This window comes from Notothenia rossii (assembly GCF_949606895.1).
Source record: "Notothenia rossii genome assembly, chromosome: 4".
Classification (NCBI taxonomy): domain Eukaryota; kingdom Metazoa; phylum Chordata; class Actinopteri; order Perciformes; family Nototheniidae; genus Notothenia; species Notothenia rossii.
In genome coordinates this window covers 12852743-12871145 of record NC_136902.1, presented here as the reverse complement: position 1 = coordinate 12871145, position 18403 = coordinate 12852743, and the positions used below count along the sequence as shown (strand labels likewise).

Genomic DNA, 18403 nt, shown 5'->3' with positions numbered 1-18403 from the left:
GTGTCCCCTCCCCCCCCCCCCCCCCCACCTGTTGCCAAGCAAGCAAGTAAACTTACATCAATAATTACACCAGGACTGTCCCAGCTCCTACACTGTTCTGTCACCAAATATCACACTAATTGGCCGCACCAGCTTGGAAACCCAGAAACAGACTTTTATTGAGTCAGAGTATGACCGTGCATACTCTTTAGGGACTTGCTCTACCTATACCTTAGAAACTAAAGGCGTCAATACGGATGCAAGCTTGTCCATTTCAAATAAGCCTTGGCTGTTTATTAGGCATGCAAGCATAGCAGCCATCGATCTGTTCACGCATTCATAAAGTACACAACCTAGCATAATTAAGTGATATGTTACAAACTATCTAAGCATATACTTCAAGTCAACCATAGTTATGCAGTTTTGTGTGTCTAAGTTCTGTCGCACAGTTGTAATGTATGTTTATGCCCGTATTTGCTTCTTGAGGCCGTCTGGTGTTATCCTGACTATTGATTGAAGAGAGTAAGAGACCCGGGAGTCCTCCGGTTTGATCTGTGTAACATCCTTTCCTTAATTCTCCTCTGTGAGTTTAATACTGAACACACAGGTCCCTCTTGACAAAAGCCTGATCGAGTGAAACGTTGAGCTATCGAAACAAAAGAGGTGAGAAACAACAACACTGCAAAACAAAGGGCCGCTGAGACGGAAAGGCTCGTGTCTTTCAACTGTCATGGATTTAGTTGAGATTGCCATCCCGGCTCTGACTAACCCTTGCATCAAATGACACGATACGCATGAAAGAGTTACAAAGGGAAGTGTTTAAAATTGATTAAGGTTCGAGAAGTGTATCCTATGTTCACTCCGTTGTGTTTGTGAGCAGAGAATTTCTTTTTGAGACATGTCCAAGAAACTGCAATATTTTTTACATAACAGACTTTTCTGCCTCTTTAAAGAGGGTTGAGAAGGGTTTAAGGACATGTGTAGAAACAGACAGCCAGACGTCACATGAAAGTTAGCTCTCTGTAGCTGATAGGTCGGTTTTTTGGTGTGTTATCAAGCAAGTCTCATGCAGGTTAACGGAAGGATCAAAAGCAGTCTCTTGGAATGGCACCCCTCTGTGATATAAGGCCACCTGTCCTTAGATCTCGGGCATTTTTTCCACCTCAATCCCTCTTTCCATGTCTCTGATAGAATTTTAATTATGAGCTCTTGAAGACTGAATTGTTATCTTGAATGCAGCTGAATAACTGCATCCATCCTGAAAGGTTTCCATTTGGACAGCTATCTTTTTTGACAGTTGCATACTCAGCGAACATTGTGTATGTGTTTGCAGGACAGATGTGATTAGTGGCAGAACTGTGGCTTGTAACAAATCAGCTGTGGATATGGTGCTAAGTGTTTTTTTAAGGTTAGGTGAAGTGCTGTAAAAAGCAGCATCTTCTTCCCTGAGGGGACACACCCTCTCAGGAAGGGTGAGAGAGAGAGAGAGAGAGAGTGGCTTTGTGATGGTCAGAGGAGCAGACATCTCAAGTGCTGAAATTGAATCTGGTCCAAAAGTTTCTAGTGGAAAAGCCAAAGTGACAGAATAGCAGATAATAGGTTTGCTGTAACGTCACGCCTGAGCGTATGTCCACACTTGGGGCATTTCTGGAACAGTCCGGATTCTGACGTCCTTATGACAAGCCTCTTTCCATTTCTCTTCCCGTTACACGGCTGTGATTTTACTTCAACACTTTTAGCATGCTCCGAGGATTGCTCTGTTGCCTATTACATTGAGTGCTGAGCTATCAAAAATGTCTGATTTGTTATTGATAAAGTCATGTTAAGATGGTCATAAAAATGAAACAAAGCCCATTTGTGTGTTAGCCCAGTAGGATACAGCGCCTGGCTATTTTTTGTATTCTCTTGTTGCATTGTTTTATTGTTCTAAAGCTCGTGTAATTCTCAACACTTAAAAAGATAAGTGAAGTGTGAAAACAAAGAATTATTTATATTTGAATTTTATGTCGTTAGCCACAATGTTTTACTGAGCAGCGGGAAAAGTTTAAAGTTTTCTGTTTTTATTTTCTGCCATTCTCTTGTCTCATCATTACTTCACCCGTCTCGTCTTCTATCTCTCAATCACTCACTATATCTCCCTCACTCTGATGGTGACCTTGAAGGTATTTCTTCTGTGTTTGTTCAGACACACAGAACTCTCTGTTTCCTTTTTCCCTCCCTTCACTTCCTCTGTTTTCATTAGCGGGCTCAGTCAGCCTGCCAAGGGACAGCCGGGTGCTGTGCTCACGTTACAGGCCTATTGACTTCGGAAAGAGAGAAGAAAAACTGTGGACATGATTCACCATGCATGAACCTCATGATACCAGTTTTATCTGTACCTCCTTTTCAAAAGGGAAGGGAGCAGATAAACCACACTGCATTTTTATCACCCTCACTTCAGGCATGTCAGTAATCAGATACACAGACGAGGCTAATTAATATTTGGAGATACTGCCATGACACACTGTTAAAAAATTACACAAAGCTGACGTAATGTGCACACGCTATTTATTCTTTATTCGGATCACTATTAGCTGCCACTAAGAAATCAGCTTTTCCTAATCACATTAAATAACATGTCACGTAAAACAAGGCATGTTATGCATATAAAAGTCTTAATAATGACGTGTCAAAGACCAAAGGTCCATTTAAAAATATTAACATCAGCTTCCTCAATTGAGTCTTTTCTCTAGGCAACTAGATATATGAGTATTTATTACTAAATCTTAAGTCTTTTTCTAAACTTTTGTTCTATAAACTATATTTTACATTAGCCATTATGACCTAAATATGCAATGGGTTAATTAATCCCTCAGCGATAATGATTGCAGTTTTTCAATGCCGAGAAATTGCCACTATACAAAAGGTGATCAAATTATGGAAAAATATTGTCTGTGCTAATTGTTTTTTTTGTTTCATTCATTATGCATGTTGAATTCTCAAACTGATGACAAAGCTTGTGAATGGAAACCGAACTGTGTGCTCAAGCCTCGGTAACGTCTAATCTGGCACCATTTTTGGGCATTAACCTTCAATAACCTTTGTATATAAATTCTAAGCACTTTGAATCAGACTGTTGTATCCAAGAGTTATGCTCGTGCATATTATTATGAGCTCTGAAAGCTTCTATGAAGGTATTGGCAGGAAGTAATAGCCCTCAGAGGTGGATGGGTGTTTTATCACACTTGTACCCCAGTAATTAAATAGGACTGCCCTGAACATCACTGTCTCTTCTCCTTTCTTCCCTCTTCTTCTTCTCTTCATATATCGGAAGGGTGGGGTAGGGGTTGTCTCTGTTCATATCTGCAGCTGTTCAATCCGAGCTTTGAACTCTGCCACCGTGGCGTTATGGTAATACAAAAATGGAATACATTTTGAGGAACTGTTTAATGCAGCAGCACACTGGGCTCTATAGATACACAGTTCTGACCCTATGTTTCTGGAAGGAGTTGGGGATACATTGTGCTTTGCGGCTCACTTCTCAGTGATGATGCACCTGATAGGTTGGCAGCGATGCAGCAATCAGTTAAATGACAGACAGACAGGCTCAGAGCACAGCTGCACACTGAAGTCTCCGCCAATTCTGTGACAATCAGACGCTGCTATTTTAGGCTTCCCTCCCCCTACAGAAAACAGATTTCAGTGAATGGGTTGGCCCTCAGGCATCTTAATTATGCAAAAAGCACGGCATTGAAAAGTTGTTTGTTCCACTATTGTTTTGACTTTCTTTTGTTTCGCTTAATCATCTGAGGAAAGTGGCTGTGGTAATATATAGAGAGGTGTGAGCTGCTGTTGACTATAAACATTAGGCTTGAAAGCAATCTGAAAGTAAGATTAGAAGTACATCTATATGCACTGAATTTGGAGGCATGCAAATGACTCAGATTTTGCAATTCAAATCTTTGTTTTTCTAAATAAAGCCTCTATTTTGAAACGCATGAAACTAGATTTTTCAAATGCCCCAAAACGTATGATGTAGAAATTACTGGAATTTTCCTTGGCTGAATTCAGCACTTTGCTAAGATTATTTAATAAGGCATAACATACAGCCGGAGCAATGTCACTCACCTGTAGCTCATACTCAGGCATCAGCTTGAAGGGCTTGATTGAAGGTCTGCCCACTTTATAGGACCCGTGAGAGGAAAGGGCAAATGCTGCCACTCTTTTGACCGGCTCTCCCCTGCGGTGAAAACAAAACTGAAACAATTACAGGCCACCGTTAGGTCTTACACGTGATGTCTGGAAGGGTCAAACACAAAACCACATAGGCTCACACGGTCAAGCCAAAGTTATTAAAACGTATTAACTTGAATTTACATTTAAAAAAACATGTCAGTGCCCTTTAGAGAGTTAGGTGTACTGCTGTAAGTAACACAAATCCATCCAGACCTCCAGGACGTGTGTGTTAAGCTTCTGGTCAGTCTATCAATGCAAAGTGAGAAAAGCTGTTTCACTCTGCGTGCTGCACTCACCCTCCGGCTGCACGGAGCACTACAAGTCACACCCATGAAGGTGGAAGACTTATGTGTTAATCCCGAAGCCCCCACCTAAGCCCCTGTAATAAAGCACGCTCTCAATCAGGACCTGTCCCCTCCCTCCAGGCAAGGCAGCTTAGGCCTCTGCAATCACTAGCTGGTGAGCCGCAGGAAAGCTAATGAGCCCCTCGTCTAGACGCCCAGCACCTGCATTCAGTGCCGTTCCAGTGAGAGCTCTCTGGGGTGTAGGCTGACTGCAGGTGGAGATGATGGAGGTCTGCATAAGGCCAGCAGTGAGCCTCACCAGGGGGGATCATCTGGTGACCAGCAGTTTGCAGTCTGAATACATAGCAGTCGAACACACTGCTGCCACAGCCCCGGCGGACGACTTGAACCCGCGGCTAACCCGAAGCTGAACACTCACTCAAAGGCAAGGCCAGTGGACTCGAGTGTAAATGAATTAATGCTGTCTGGTTCCATGCACAGGTCCAGTTGTTGGGCTTACGCTCTCATTACAATGTGAATGTGGACAGTTTCCCGCTCCCTGTAGACCACTGTTGAGCAAAATGCAGATAGGCTTATTGTAAATGCGTAGGAGCATAATGCAGATGTTCTATTTAGAGTTTGTACATCTGTTGTGCCTGCAGAGAATTAGGGATGTGGCTACACTCAGAGCGGGTTCCTGTGGTACCTTGACTTTTTCTTCCATTCCGTCTGGATCAGGGAAAATGTTGCAAGAGATAGTCTTTTTATTATTTATGATACCTGTTACTACAGCAGAAAGACATTGAACAAAATATAGGAAACAACGCAATAGCTCCAGCAAATTGAATCTTTAGTCTCGGGCTGCAAAAAAGCTAAATACGAAAGTCTTTACATAAAAGTTAAATACATAAAATATTTGCAATAAACACAATCGTTTAAGTCATTTTCAGGAATACTGAAATACTGTTTTACAGCTTTGGTTTTAAGCATTGAGCAAACTATTTCTAAATAGTTCAGATGAACTGCAGGCCCAGCGCTTAGTTACAACTAACCACATTTCGGCCTTGGATAACAGGACCTCATTTATGTTGGCCGTAATTGTCCAGGCTCCAATTATATTCTCAACACAGGAACAAATCCACTCTGATTGAGGGACCAACTAAAAGAGCAGTGAGCTGGTGTCCTGGATGTTTTCAGAATCCTGTTCAGGAGAGCAGAGCACTTGTGTAAGTGTTTGTTATTCAGGTTTAATTATGTCCACGGGGCCTGGTAGTGCAGGCCAATCTACACTGCGCCTCTTTAGCCCGAGCCACAACGGACTGACTTGATGTCTTCCTCTTCTTTCCTCTGCACTGAATGAGCAATTAAAGGTCATATCAATTAGAGCATGTTGTGGTCTCCAGTCTCATTTTGAAACAGCTTGGCCCTGTAGCGCTGTCGAGAAGGAATAAGTATACAAATGTAAAGCTTGGCCTTCTTCGGATAAATGTTATTTTTTAAATATTGTGAATAAATTTAGCGCCCAGAATTTAGAGTTACAGTGGTAATGAGTTGCCTGGCCCCACACAAAATAAATTATACTGTTTATTTATGACACATTATTAATACGTTTTATGATAGACGTTATTCATTCTCAACTTAAAATCTAAAACTAAAACTACACTTGTACCCTCCTTGCCAGTTGGTTAACTTTTTTTGTATGCGTAGGTTAAAGTGTTATGCTAACGTTTAAGGCATCAAGGATCTGAGAAACAGCTAAGTTGGTTTTATATTCAAAGCGCAGAGGATTGCATTTTATTTTCAAAATTACAATACAGCAAACATGAAACCATGTTGGAAAAGCTCTTTGCAGTTATCGATCTGTTACATATATATTACAGCGTTGGTACCAGAAGCAACAAAAAAAAAAACACTTCTCAATCTCGATTTGGAGGGTCTATATTTGTACCTCCCTCGTATTGGTGTGCAAACATTCATTCACACGGAGCTAAATGAGATAAAAATAATTGTTTTCATTGATGATCCATGAATCCTGAATGCACATAGACATATTGCAAAAAGGTGATACGTGCCGTTGCCATGGTGAACCTTGCTGTCTGTGTACTTGCGATTATATATGTTTGTTTGCTCGTGGAACAACTGACGGAGGTTCCTTAGCAGTCATGCGGTGAGGGTGTGTGTGCGGGGGAGATTCCTGAAGTATGATTAGATGAATTTTAATTTATTCATTTATTCATTCAATGGATCTCCTGTCTTCTAAGAGACAGCAAACCAAATGCCCTTGCTATTTTCATCATCATCTCTTTGTATTATTTGTAAAGAAGAAATAAATTGTTTCCATCTTATACAAATTGGGAAAGGAGGAACCCACGAAAGCAATATTACAGCGCAGAGCAAACATGATCATGGTGAGACAAGTGGTTTTGCATCAGTAGCCAGCATTAATGGTGAGACGCAGTTTTAAGTTTGTGTTCTTCGATAGCCGGCTGTTTGTGTTGATGACAGGTGGTTTTGCGTATGCAGGCCCATTTCACACAGCATTTACAAACCTCAGCGGCTTTAATGTGAATTCATAAAGTAGATCCCAAGCAACTACACAGGGTCTGCTGTATGGATAAGACCAGGTGGGAGCAGGAGATGAATAAATCAGAAGGTGCCCCCAACATACATTAAGAATGATTTTTTCCCCCGACATCTTCGAGGAAAGTCATTGAGGACAGCTTGCTCATCAGTGGCTTCCCTGGTGATTATTATAATTAGACCAGACCTGAATGAGCGGCATTAGCCAGAGACCACAACCTTCCACAGACCATTGGCCTCAGGTCTTCCTGTCTCTATGAGAACACTTAGTGAAGCATTATCCATCCAGCAGATAGAGACATAAATACTCCTTAATTACAGTAAATGCCAGTTTTGGGAATGTGGGCACAGTTTATTTTTTTCATTTGATTGCATTTCATTTTATTTCGCTGAGATGTTTCACTCCCTTGCCTGAGAAAAGTGGCCTTCTGATTTATACTCTGTGTATGACCAACAGTGTGGTCGTGGGAAGTGCATGCATATATCAATATGTGTCAGCAGTCGCATGCAGCAAATTGGGTGGCTTGCTCCAGTGTTGCCTCGGTGTGATATTGACAGTGTCCTTGAGCAGGTTAAACCAAGGTCAACACACAAGTAACTGTATTAGGAGTAATTTTACATAAACCATATGAAGGCATCTAATCAGTCAATGTAACTGGAGTCCATAAACCCATGACCTGCTGTCCTCTCCAGATCCAATTTAGCCAAAAGTGACATGTCTGTATGCAAGGGAACACCCCTCTTGTGCAGCAGCAGCAGCAGCAACAACAGAATCAAAGAACAAAGCTTTCATATGCCGGCGAAAGTCTTTTCTCCTTTAATCCCTTTTAGAAATATTCAATTAAAGGGGATTCCTCATTGTGTATAATTATATGCATGCATGGCACATATTGTCTCATCAAAGATACGGTGCGCCAAGCTAACAAACTAATGGGTTGCTTCTCTTTTTTTCATGTCTATGGATCCTCCTGTGCCGTCATTGTCATCAACAGGTAAACACATTCTCTTTTGATAAATCTGGTGTTATACACAGATGATAAAATACCCTGGGGATCAGAAATGGTCATATTATTCTCCTGTCAAACTCCCCTTTGCTTCCCATGACCAATCATATCTGATGTTTACCACTGAGTGCGGACGGGGTCCCCTGCTGTCTAAACAAGCCCCCACCCCCCAACTGTGCAGCGCTTTTTTCGTGGGCACTGTAGTGAAGAGAAAAGGGCAAGAGAGCAGCGCTCAGGCGAAACAATAGCACCACGAGGAGATGTCAGGCCCCGGGAGCTGTGAGGTGGATGATGATATGGGCCCACTGGTGTTGTTGTTTCTCACTCTGCTGAATGCTAACACATGGCCCCCCCGTGGCTGGGCGTCGACCCACTGTGTGGTCAGGACCCTGGTGGTGGAGAGGGGGAGGGGGTGGTTGGGATGTAATGAGCCCAGTCTGTAGTGCTGGGCCGTGGTCTGTCCGGAGCAGGTTTGATGTGTGTGTGTTTCAGAGTGCATGTGTGTTTTTAGTAGCCACCATAAATGCGGGGCCCTCCTCCTGTGCGCCCTGTTGGAGGATATCAAAGGCCTGTTGTACTGTGACTCCACCCGACTGCAACCGCCTGCTGCTCGCCCCGACACTGTCCATTAAATTCAAGGCTTGATTTCACTGCCACCGAGTCACTCAAAAATATAAAAACTTGACATTTTGCCTATACAAACAATTTACTCTGTTCTTTTTTTAAACGCACTTAATGTTATATCAAAATAAACATCAGGCAATTTACAAAATAATTACGAAGTAAATTATCAGTGTTGTAATTGCCACTTGTATTACAATTGCTTGCGGCTTTTATTTTGAGTTTGCTTTTTGTTTCTACATTGAAAGACCAATTTTGCGAAAAGCTCTGGGCGTTAAAGCAGTGATCTTAAATAAATGATGATGATGTTTATATTGTTTTTGAGTTGATGCAGTCTGCATGTCTGCCAATCTCAATCCTATTGCATCAGGGTTGAGTTGATATAAATGAGGGTTTCTGTAATTCCATTTGAAAGTTTATTTTACTGAGTAGAGATTTAATGTAGAGGTGGGTCTTCATCCTGTAAAGTCAGGGTACTTTTTTTTTTAAGTGAGCCTGGAGGACAGCCTGCTGGCAGCTGGGGATGCAGAGGTTTTTCTTTAGCAGTACATGAGTGAGGGAGACAGATGGAGCATGCCAGACAGTGGTTTGTGGATTTATCCAGATTTATGATGGGAGGAAGTGAGGCTGGATGTGAGCGGGGAGAGAGTCTAGGAGGAAGGGGAGTCAATGGGAGGCACGAGGGCCAGCTTTCAGTGCACGATTCTTGAAGGGCTGGAGGCCTCCAGGTGGGGGGGGGGGGGGTTGTTGTTTGAATTGATTGTTCTTGATTTCAACATACTGTTCTGTGTTACGGTTTTGTTTCCTTCTGAGGAGAGCGTCCTTGCCTTCACATTGAACTCCATTACATCCCTCCCAGGACTCAGAGCTGTCTTCCACATTGCTTGATTGGCATCTGCTTGTACTCCACCAACACAAATCCATCTTGTTCTATTTCCCACTAATTTGGCTCTACGCTAATATTAACAATACAAGATTGTTACCGCTGCCCGCCTTTGTTATGTCATTTAAGCTAGACATCACGAACATCACAATAATTGCTTGAATGCGATAAACATCTCTGTTTATCAAGATAAGAGCACACAGAAAAAGGAAACATTGATGTAGTCACAAAGAAAGAAAACTGCTCTCTGAATTGATCAAGAGATTAAAGATGACGATAACTTATCATAGCAGATGTTTGCTTTCATAGGAAATATCCCTTTGATAATCTACTTTTTATTCCACGTACCGTTGATGTTTACAAAGCTTCAAGGTTGTTAACTCCTCCTCAGGGGAAAGGAAAACATAGCAGCCATTCTGGGATACAGGATGAAAGAAAAGAGAGATCTCCTTTGTTTTCGTAGAATTGAAATGGTTGAACACATTCTTTGTAAAGGCACTCCATTATGCTATGCTGTCAACACGTATCACAGGTTAATATAGTAGTCTATCCGGAGGAAAGCCTGAAATCCAATTTAAAGAATATGGAGGGGGACGAAAAAGAAAAAAACCGTTGTTCCTTGCCCCTAAAAGTTTACCCCATTTTCTCAGAGTAGTGGCTGGATTTTTGAAGCGCGAAGAGCCAACTTGGATGACACATAACTGTGGCGTGTACATACAGGATTTGTATCCGTGTTCACAAACAATTTCTGTTCCCATGAGTGGACCACTGGGTTTCTGACAAATGATACCTTTCATCCTTCATCCATTGGTTGAGAATACATGGGGTTTGTTGGATCGGTAAGAATAAATCAATTTTCAAACGGCTCAAAAACATTGGGCAAGGCTCTCTCTCTCTAAGCCCGCCATTATTCCACTTGCTTGCGTTCCCCGCTATCTAGAGTAACCATTCTCTGTCTGGTATCGCTGCTTATAGCCAATCACAAGGAGGCCTCTGTTTGAGTAAACCAAGGTATAATGAAGCGTCTCCCTGTAAAGGAGTCACATACCAGAGGTTTTCATTCATTTCATTTGTAAATGTCGGCGGGGGAACGGCCCACTCAAAAGGGTTTGAATGAAAAAAGGTGTTTTAGAAAATAAAAATGTCTCGCAGGAAACACTGAATAAGGGTCACAGTCAAAAAAGACATAGGAGGAACGTATAATACAGAAACGGGTGGATCTAGTGAGCTACAGAGAGAAAGACAACAGTGGGAAGTAGAGGGCAAAGGTTTTTACAGAATTGATGAGTAACAATAGTTAGATTCACTTTTGTCGTGTTCTTTAACTAGACAGTAGAGATATGAAGCATCACATTCCTCCACTTAGACAATATGTTGAAGGGCTGATCTCAGAGCTGCAGGGAGCCAGATAAGCACATTTAAGGGGCAGTTTTCAACTAATTTCACTAAAGTGTGTTGGGTCAAAGTCAAGGACACTATTTGGGATTTTAGTTCAAGACAGTGATGTTTCTCTGTAGGCAGTTTGAGCTGTCATGTGTCATATAGATAGAAAGCACTGTGCATTTTTCAAGGATAGAAGAGTCTAGAAAACAGAGAGGATTTTGGGATAGGTTGCGATGCGACCGGTGGGACCTGGCAGTATGTGGGATGCTTTACTTTGTCAACATCTTGATTAATAATACCAAACTCCCATTTCACAGTGGCTGTATGGCCCAAACCATCGGGGACAGCATTCTGCGGCGCACCGATGAAGAAGAGAGCGGGAAAACAAATCACCTCGTTCTTTATCGTAACACCCCAGAGTATAGCAGCTAAATAAATTAACCAGCATATAAATAGATGACACTCATCAGTGGAAAATATGAAGGTGCAAATGTAAGCCTTAGACAGTTCTTAGTTTGTACATCAACAGACGTGTGCAAAGTTGTCCAACCCTGCTCTTTCCACCTCACTTGACTTCGTTTGATTCCATTAGTGCAATGCAAATACGAGAATCGCAGTCTGGAGGATTGGCAAACAAGAAGAAACCTTGGAAAAAGCTGTGAATGGAAAAACAAAGAAGCTTGATGAGAGAAAGGGGATCTTAATTACAAATCTACACGAGGATAGTTAGATCCCAGCAGCCTTAGGTAGGCATATCAAAAAAGGTGATAAAACAAAGCCTGTTTGAAACTTCCACCACGATCCATTCTTGTTACGTGAGCAAAAAGTTTTTATGGGACCTACTTGTATCGTTACTGTTCTGTCTCTGTGAGAAAACAGCTGGAGCGGCACACTGCTTGATGAGCAGTGCTGCTGGTGAGAGGAGCTTTACTGTCAAAGCCCCCTCTCTCACAGCACCTCCCTGTGGCCTCTGCCTTCACCAGCAGCCTCTCAGTCTGAGCGTTGGGGGGGACGGTTCCCTGGGTAAGGATTATTCCATCAAAGTCGTACCTCACGCAGTACTTTACGCCGTTACTCTTAATTTCCCCCCTTCATAGACGAAGAGGCTCGAACCGAATTTCCCTCTCGTTCTCCCCCTCCTCTGCCCTCACAGGCAGATTGGCTTTCTTCATCTCGCCTCCTTCACAACACAGGCCGTTTTCAATTCTCCTCGTTCTCCTTCAAAAGAGCCCCCCCTCTGTCTGTTTCCTACTAACCCTCCTTCCCCATACCTCACGCTTGTCTCTCTGGGGAGTGTGGAAAGGAGAAGGGGGCAGTTATAAAAGATAAAGATGAAAGCGAACAGAGACAAACAAACAGGCAAACAAATATAACCCCTAAGTAAAGTAGCTCTTTCCATCTCAGCCGCGGCAGGGAAGGCGCTGACAGGGAAACTCTGCTGACACGGGTGGGAATCAAAGCTAGCTACTGGATGGGGCATAATGGTGGTGTGTATATGTGTGTGCTTAGTGGACCCATTAGAGGACTAACCACCTAGAAGCAGAGTGGATGAATCACTACCATGACACCTCTGTAAAAGAGTGTTAATTTCCATATTGTGCACCCACCCTAAGTAGGGTTTCTAACGACGAAATATATACTGGGTGAAAGCATGGATGTGTACTTCTATGATCTACGTCCTTGTGTGTTTTATTGTCTGTCTCTGCCCTGCTCCGCACCTATTAGTGTATGTATGATGGTGTCTAGTAGTGTGTGCATGTTGCTTCAGACAGAGGGACTCTGTAGGATCTAATGAGGCTAGGCTCCCAGCCATCTCAGCAGCCTTACTTACCGGAGAGGGCTGGATGAACACAGGGCCAGGGCATGGAGGTAATTAGGCAGGGAGTGGTGGTCAATGACGGGCCGCCCCACACCCCAGGCCTCCAGCCTCCAGCTGCTTTTGTGCGCTGTGCGACCCGCACAAAAGGGCTGATGAGGAGGCAGGCTGACCTTCAGGCCTGGCACACGCTTCCAAGGGTGTCTACAAAAAAACCTGCTGAGCCATTGGAGGTTCAGCTTCCCCAGCACACATCCAATACACACCTCTGCAGCACAATAAAATGCAAACGCTTCTCCTAAACTTTCAAAATATCCGTACCTCAAACTGCTTTGAGAGAATTTGCAGACTGAAGAGCGTACACAATCAGGCTTCACCATTTGGCCTCAGCCGCTGGTGAAGTCTTCCAGAGCCGTCCTCGCTCTTCCTTTTTGTTCCTGTTTTTTAAACTTTTACGTTCACAAACTATCCTTTTCTTACTCTCAACATCGGCCTTAGCAAATGGCGTTGTCAACTTCGTTCCGCGTGTAATGTCCAATACTAAGCAGACAGAAAATATTCCCCGGCAAATAATGTATTGCACTGTTTTTTGTAACGTTGTTTAACCAAACTCAATTCTCATACACAATTGCAGAATTATCAATTGAACTTTTTCATTAAATACGTCGGGGTTGGCTGTAGCTTTGACATTGAACAATTTATTTCTTCTTAGGCCATAAAGCTGGCCATGGGTGGACATGTGTCTCTCTTAGATGGGCCACAAAAAGGCACAAGACCCAATAAAAGGAATGTCACAGGAAGTGCACCGAATGTCATTAATAATAAATCACAATTGTCAGAAACTGACCTGGCAGCGAGGATAGACATAGTGGAAAGCCTCGCTGTGGAGGGAGAGCACCTCTATTTATGTCAATCACAGGCTCGTATCTGGCCTTTTATTACTACGAGAAGCAATTAACCTTTCAAAAAACAGTGTCACTCAAGCCCAGACAAAAGAGCATTTTGGAGATGTTCAACAAGTCCTGAGACAAATGACTTTGATAAGGTTGGTGTTAATGGTCAACCTGCAAAAATGAGACTAAAGTTCAGTTCTTTGGAAGTCTTCAGAAAATGTCCTTCCTTCACAGTCGACACATCTCACAGTGACTCCTTCTGCTTGAATTTCTTTCTTTTTTTGTTACAATAGGAATATTTGTTTGCAGAGGGAAATGAGATAAGGATGTAGATGACGGTTAATCATTTTGGTTGTTTGTTCAGTTGTTTTTCAAGCACTCCAAACGCTGGGCTCCGCTAAAAATAGGCGGCTGGTCTATTTTCGACGTGGAAGTGGAACGGTCAGAGCATCCAGTCAATTCCCAAAGTAAACACATTTTGCAGACCCTATCCCTCCGTAGTCTTTCAAGTAGGAGAATACATGCAAGCATACTCCTCTGGTTTACAGGCACTGTGTAAATTATATATAGAATAATTAGGATGATGAATGTATTTTTTTACCACTAAAATACAGCAACACATCTTTGATTCATGTAGTTTATAACTGGAATATTACAATTATTATTGACTTTGTCTGTACAAAGTAGCCTGTCCAGGAAATATGCCCAAATCAACAAAAACAGCAAGCCCGCACGCAAGACGCTCCGCTTTTGAAACACGCCCGGTTGGGTATTACGCTGGACAGGGGCGGATTGGCCATTGGGAATACCGGGTGCCCCTGTGCGTGTGCAAGAGGGCCAATTTTTATTTTTTTGCCTAAATCCTACCGGCCCACATTTGTAAGTGTTCCGGTCACTCCCTGGAGGGGTGTGGCCCACACCGCACTGGGCTGGGCTGAGCCATTTTGATAGGCTACCTATGTTCTATCTATCAGATAGTTTCACTTCCACATATCAGGCCCGTAGCAGCTGTCACTGCACAGTGAACGATCAGGAGTGAGTGACTGAGAGACCTAGCTGGCAGTTGCTTACAGATGGATAAACAAGCTCCAAAGCGTAAAGGCGTTTTTGTATAGTTTGTGTATACAGTATACTGTATTGTAGCGAGCCCTGGGTTCAGAGGGAGGGGCTTGCATAGGGTGGGGGGGGGGGTTGGCAGGGAAACGGGGTTCAGGGGGAGTGGCTGTACCCGTAGGATAGAAAAGGGGGAATCGACGTCTGACTCAGAGGTCGCGCGGCTGTGGAGAAGAACGTCTTGCCCACATTCTGTTACTGAGTTTAGGCTAGTTAGCTAGCAGGTTTATTGTTTTGGGTGCAGTCACTTTTGCCTCCACCTGCTGTTCAAATAAATGTTGAAAGAAAAAGTAAATCTGTTCATATGGGTGTTGAGAGATGTATCCATAGATTTAGTCCCTAATTTTGCTCTCAAAGTGCACCAGATTGATACATTTAACTTCAACATTTAAAAAAAATCTTCCCGGGGGAGCGTGCCCCCGGACCCCTCTAGAGGAGGTTAGGTCCACCACCTGCCCACACCCCCTGTTAAATTGTCTCACCCACATTGAGGATGCTTCCTACGCCATTGTTTTATTCCATGTGTCAAGTCAGGCAAATTGGGTCCAAATGTTATTGCATCAATGATCTGTCAACATTAAAATCACTAAATATATGCTGTAACTATTTTGCTCTAGGCAACTCAAGGGCTCAGGTAATGTGATTACTATATGAATAATGGTCCAAAATAACATTAAATGCATAGGTTTTTTTGTCGGCCGGCCGATACATGCCGCGCATTAAGTGGGCCCGTCTGTCAATGAATCCCCGGGCCACTTTTCCCCCCCAGTCCCACCCTGACGCTGGAGGAGGTCTAACCAAAACTGCGGCACAGCCGTAACGCGGCACAGACGGACGGTGGAATCCCGGGGTTAGGGTCAGGACGTCTCTGAGCGGTTGACCAATCACAACAGAGCCGGCCAGCTAACAAATCAGAGCAGACTGGGCTCTGGTTTCAGAAAGAGGGTGAAAAAAGAAATTCTGCAGCACAAGCAGTATGAGAAAAATAAAAAGAGCTTTCTGAACATTAAAGCATGGAGACATGTCACAGCAGAGGCACAAAATACATTTGATAATGAGCATATTTGAGCCCCTTTGAGAAGTCGGTTTGATCCTCGGAGAAAGAAACTGAAACAATTAACAGTCTTTGAGGGGTATCATGAAAATAACATTTGAAGTCAGCACAACACCGACACGGACACATAGGGACATGCACAGACATACACACACATACAGTATATCCACTCAGTGCATAGTGTAATTTCCTAACTCAACTCTACATCTCTGTCACCAAACAGCTGGGCCCAGATGAAGTTGGGCTATTACACAGCTTGTGTAAATAGATTTAAAAACTAGACTGGGCGGAGCAGCAGGAGGGACGGCTCACAGATGCAGGCAGTCGGTTTTCAATCCAAGGCAATGTAATTCATGTTTGCCGGTGAGGTCAGTGTAGAGGAATGTTTTTGGATCTATGTGTCTTAATTGGAAGGCTTCCGGACCCTGGGGTTAGCACACCTGCTCCTCTATCTGTGTTTGCAGTCTCCTGTCTAAAAATCTAAAATGAGCCTGGAGGGTATGAACATGTGAGAGCAAGAGAGGAGGATTTGAGAAATAAGACAGGTTTATTTATCTGTGTGAGTGTGTTTTTGATTGAGATGGTTGTCTTTGGCTCGAGTATCAAAAGATGAGAAATGGTCCCGCACAATGTCTGAGGCTCACAACTAAGATATTGTTGGAACAACATTTTGATCCCACTAGTATTTTCCTCAGTTCCTCAAACAAATTATAAGTTTGTCCTTGCTTATCAGAGGCTACTTGATTAGTAAGAAGCAACACATCCCAGCTCGCTTTAGTAGGATAATATTATCCAAAATAAAATACAAACCTGATCTAATGAGAACTACAATAAAACGTAAAAAAATGGGCAATCAAATAATCAAAACTAAGACGTTTCTAACCGTTACCTTGTTATCAAAAGTAATTTCCACTTTATTTTAATGATGGGTTATCATAATTACAATTGTTCAAAACTATTAAGGCAACAGTTATGGTGAATTAATTAATAATCATGCCTATTAAATAATAATTATGGTGGTTGTATCATTACATCGCTACTTGGGAGAAAATCTTCTTTTCAAATCTATTTATCATTTACTTTGCATCGTATTGAGTGAACACAGGTTTGAGAAGGACTGTCTATTTGACATGTACCTATTTTTAGTCCCAACTATTGGAATTTCATATGTTGACTTCTTTGATGTATTTACAGTAATGTTCTGAAGTGGTTTCATAATGGCGAAAGTAGAGGCTATGTTTCTGATCCGAACAAAGAGGAGACTTTAGTTTTCAACAGTTATAATCCTTTACCTTTTTTTGAAAAGGTTATCCTTAGAGCCAATTGAACTGAATGAGAAAAGTGTTTCCACCGTACAAAGAATTTCTAACTAAAGGCAAACGGTATAAAAGATGTTTTTAAAAACAAGGTTATCCACAACAAAAGATTGAGGAGGCTTTCAGGCAAACCTCGGAAAAAGTCAGGCCTAGTAATAAAAGATACAGAAAATATACTTTCTAATTTTCTTTGATCTCCCTTTTGTTTGTTCGTAGCCTTTATTTATCCAGGTAAAAAATCAACGATCTCTTTTACAAGGGAGACCCGCCGATCAAATAAAACTGTGTGGATCAATTATTATTAAATTGTGGCATATTATTACTTCTAAAAATCGTTTTAATTTCTTATAGTACACGAGAAAACAGCATAGGAAATGAATTGGTCATTCCAGATTAAGATTTATTATTTTTGAATACTTAAATTGCTTTATCAGCTATTGGTGCTTTGAGGATGCGCTTTTTATATGTATTTGTCTTTTTTTACCTTTTTGTCCCGAGAGTGTTTTTTTCATATGCAACTATCCCTAAAGACTTTTAGAGTGCAGGGCCACATTTAAATCTTAATCTTCCGCAGATGCTTGGTGCAAAAGTAATTGTCAAGTGCTTTTCTACACTCATGCTGTAAATCAGGGATGTAGTTTTTGGTTTTAGCCTATGTTGGCTGCCTGCCGTACATTAGCGCAGGTCCAACATGCTCTGATGCGTTCGCTGCTCCCTGCTGGTTTATGTATGTTTTGGCCCCGCAGTCACCACTCCCTTAAAGAGGCTCTACTCTGAGAGATTAAGACTGCCAAACCTTCACCCTCTCCTTTTAGAGTAATTACGCAATTGTGCCTCTCTGAGCGAAGAGGGAAAAAGGCACTCAGATTCATTGAATGCTAATTCAAGCAGGAAATTCAAAAAGGATCTACATATTTTTACATTATGTGCACACGGACAGGCTGAAGTAAAAACATAATCACACATTGTTAAGCAAGGTATTGTTTTGCTCTCTCAAAGAAGTCTGCCCCTCCAAAAACAGCCACTGCAAATAGGGTAGGTCTTTGAGGTCAGAGGAGACATCATGTCACAGGGCCTAGTTTTATTCCATCATATTTATAATTGATGATATAGAGATGGGAGAGGCGTTGCACTGCCTGGCTGAGTCCTGGCAAATATTTTGGCATGTGGGTGCTTAATATTTCACGAGATAAGATGATGGAGGCTAGATAGATGATGGACACCATGCAGAGTGCCACTGGTGTTTGTGTCTGCTTGTTATA

The 18403-nt window shown here is 42.4% G+C and overlaps 1 protein-coding gene across 8 annotated transcripts in view; it reads left to right on the top strand.

Moving 5' to 3' along the window:
- camta1a (calmodulin binding transcription activator 1a) overlaps positions 1-18403 on the top strand; it is a gene marked incomplete at its 3' end in the record, with an annotated part of 284358 nt that overhangs the window by 76167 nt on the left and 189788 nt on the right. The window contains exon 1 of one of the 8 annotated variants that reach the window (XM_079679021.1): positions 4800-4923. The exons of the other annotated variants lie outside the window; for them this stretch is intronic. Of the gene's footprint in view, positions 1-4799; positions 4924-18403 lie in introns of those variants that run through there. 8 annotated transcript variants of the gene reach the window in all.